A 3,068-nucleotide genomic window follows, 5' to 3' on the forward strand; every position below is an offset into this window, starting at 1 on the left:
CGGACCGATGTCGGCCGCTCTGCTCTCTCGGCGCGGTGGGCGTGGTCAAGGCGCTTTTCCAATAAAATAGTAAAATCCTCATTTCTATTTTTTGTCCGGCCATATCTTCACCAAAAAGCCGAACAAGACCACTCGAAATGGCGCATTCTCACCTCCAAACTGTCCTCTATCGATATGCCAAGTTTCAGCAGATTTTTTTCGGACCGATGTCGGCCGCTTTGCTCTCTCGGCGCGGTGGGCGTGGTCAAGGCGCTTTTCCAAAAAAATCGGTAAAATGCAAAATAAATGGAGCTCGAGTTTGGGAACGACTTTCCCAATAAATATAGTCATGTGGTAGAATGCTGTGACTATTTTGCGTGGCTCTTTGGTCAGGATTGTGGTAAAAAAAAGTGTAAATATCGATTTGTGGGCGATAAAGAAGGCTTTTAGACAGTGAATGGCGCGATATGCACGTGAATGTGTAGGCACACATGAGGAGCAATGTGGTGTGTATTGATGAGACACATTGATGATGAAGTTGTAGTGTTGTGTGTGTGAGTGGGTGTAGTTGGTACATAGTCAGTGAAGCCCGTCTAGCTCAGTCGGTAGAGCGCAAGGCTCTTAACCTTGTGGTCGTGGGTTCGAGCCCACGGTGGGCGATCATTACTTTTCCTTTCCATTATGTTCACCTTATCACTCCCAATGCCAAGCTCCATCTTTCACTTCTTATTACACCATTCTTTAGTCCTCCTTTTCTCATTTTGTTCGGCCATATCTTCACCAAAAAGCCGAACAAGACCACTCGAAATGGCGCATTCTCACCTCCAAACTGTCCTCTATCGATATGCCAAGTTTCAGCAGATTTTTTTGACCGATGTCGGCCGCTTTGCTCTCTCGGCGCGGTGGGCGTGGTCAAGGCGCTTTTCCAAAAATCGGTAAAATGCAAAATAAATGGAGCTCGAGTTTGGAAACGACTTTCCCAATAAATATAGTCATGTGGTAGAATGCTGTGACTATTTTGCGTGGCTCTTTGGTCAGGATTGTGGTAAAAAGTGTAAATATTGATTTGTGGGCGATAAAGAAGGCTTTTAGACAGTGAATGGCGCGATATGCACGTGAATGTGTAGGCACACATGAGGAGCAATGTGGTGTGTATTGATGAGACACATTGATGATGAAGTTGTAGTGTTGTGTGTGTGAGTGGGTGTAGTTGGTACATAGTCAGTGAAGCCCGTCTAGCTCAGTGTCAATCGGGATGTGTCTTAACCTTGTGGTCGTGGGTTCGAGCCCCACGGTGGGCGATCATTACTTTTCCTTCCATTATGTTCACCTTATCACTCAGGGAAACACTTGTTTGGAGTCAGTGGATAAATAGACCATTCTTTTAGTCCTCCTTCTCATTTTTGTTCGGCCGGCCATATCTGACATAAATACGCGGCAATAAATAGGCGCGCGGCGAGCGGGACGCGACTTTTCGGACCGATGTCGGCCGCTTGCTCTCTCGGCGCGGTGGCGTGGTCAAGGCGCTTTTCTAAAATGCAAAATAAATGGAGCTCGAGTTTGGAAACGACTTTCCCAATAAATATAGTCATGTGGTAGAATGCTGTGACTATTTTGCGTGGCTCTTTGGTCAGGATTGTGGTAAAAAAAAGTGTTGATTTGTGGGCGATAAAGAAGGCTTTTAGACAGTGAATGGCGCGATATGCACGTGAATGTGTAGGCACACATGAGGAGCAATGTGGTGTGTATTGATGAGACACATTGATGATGAAGTTGTAGTGTTGTGTGTGTGAGTGGGTGTAGTTGGTACATAGTCAGTGAAGCCCGTCTAGCTCAGTGTCAATCGCAAGGCTCTTAACCTTGTGGTCGTGGGTTCGAGCCCCACGGTGGGCTTCCTTTCCATTATGTTCACCTTATCACTCCCAATGCCAAGCTCCATCTTTCACTTCTTATTACAGTCCTCCTTTTTCTCATTTTTGTTCGGCCATATCTTCACCCTTCACCAAAGCCGAACAAGACCACTCGAAATGGCGCATTCTCACCTCCAAACTGTCCTCTATCGATATGCCAAGTTTCAGCAGATTTTTCGGACCGATGTCGGCCGCTTTGCTCTCTCGGCGCGGTGGGTTCTTTTAGTCCTCCTTTTTCTCATTTTTGTTCGGCCATATCTTCACCAAAAAGCCGAACAAGACCACTCGAAATGGCGCATTCTCACCTCCAAACTGTCCTCTATCGATATGCCAAGTTTCAGCAGATTTTTTCGGACCGATGTCGGCCGCTTTGCTCTCTCGGCGCGGTGGGCGTGGTCAAGGCGCTTTTCCAAAAAATCGGTAAAATGCAAAATAAATGGAGCTCGAGTTTGGAAACGACTTTCCCAATAAATATAGTCATGTGGTAGAATGCTGTGACTATTTTGCGTGGCTCTTTGGTCAGGATTGTGGTAAAAAGTGTAAATATCGATTTGTGGGCGATAAAAGAAGGCTTTTAGACAGTGAATGGCGCGATATGCACGTGAATGTGTAGGCATGGGTGTGGGGTAGCTTTACACGTTCGATCGTCAATTTGAGAAGCCCTACTAATCGTTGTGTGTGTGAGTGGGTGTAGTTGGTACATAGTCAGTGAAGCCCGTCTAGCTCAGTCGGTAGAGCGCAAGGCTCTTAACCTTGTGGTCGTGGGTTCGAGCCCCACGGTGGCGATCATTACTTTTTCCTTTCCATTATGTTCACCTTATCACTCCCAATGCCAAGCTCCATCTTTCACTTCTTATTACACCATTCTTTTAGTCCTCCTTTTCTCATTTTGTTCGGCCATATCTTCACCAAAAGCCGAACAAGACCACTCGAAATGGCGCATTCTCACCTCCAAACTGTCCTCTATCGATGTGCCAAGTTTCAGCAGATTTTTTTCGGACCGATGTCGGCCGCTCTGCTCTCTCGGCGCGGTGGGCGTGGTCAAGGCGCTTTTCCAATAAAATAGTAAAATCCTCATTTCTATTTTTTGTCCGGCCATATCTTCACCAAAAAGCCGAACAAGACCACTCGAAATGGCGCATTCTCACCTCCAAACTGTCCTCTATCGATATGCCAAGT

The 3,068-nt window shown here is 46.4% G+C and overlaps 3 non-coding genes and 1 pseudogene across 4 annotated transcripts; all 4 read left to right on the forward strand.

Moving 5' to 3' along the window:
- The first annotated feature begins 566 nt into the window (after positions 1-566).
- On the forward strand, positions 567-638 carry SPRG_30068. The gene has a single exon. It is a non-coding gene; the product is annotated as a tRNA-Lys (tRNA).
- Positions 639-1,208: 570 nt separating this feature from the next.
- On the forward strand, positions 1,209-1,280 carry SPRG_30069 (annotated as a pseudogene). The gene has a single exon. The product of its transcript is annotated as a tRNA-OTHER (tRNA).
- A 521-nt stretch (positions 1,281-1,801) lies between these two features.
- Positions 1,802-1,872, forward strand: SPRG_30070. Its single transcript has one exon. It is a non-coding gene; the product is annotated as a tRNA-Lys (tRNA).
- A 730-nt stretch (positions 1,873-2,602) lies between these two features.
- Positions 2,603-2,674, forward strand: SPRG_30071. The gene has a single exon. It is a non-coding gene; the product is annotated as a tRNA-Lys (tRNA).
- The last annotated feature ends 394 nt before the right edge of the window (positions 2,675-3,068 follow it).

The sequence above is a fragment of the Saprolegnia parasitica genome (assembly GCF_000151545.1).
Source record: "Saprolegnia parasitica CBS 223.65 unplaced genomic scaffold supercont2.19, whole genome shotgun sequence".
Classification (NCBI taxonomy): domain Eukaryota; phylum Oomycota; class Saprolegniomycetes; order Saprolegniales; family Saprolegniaceae; genus Saprolegnia; species Saprolegnia parasitica.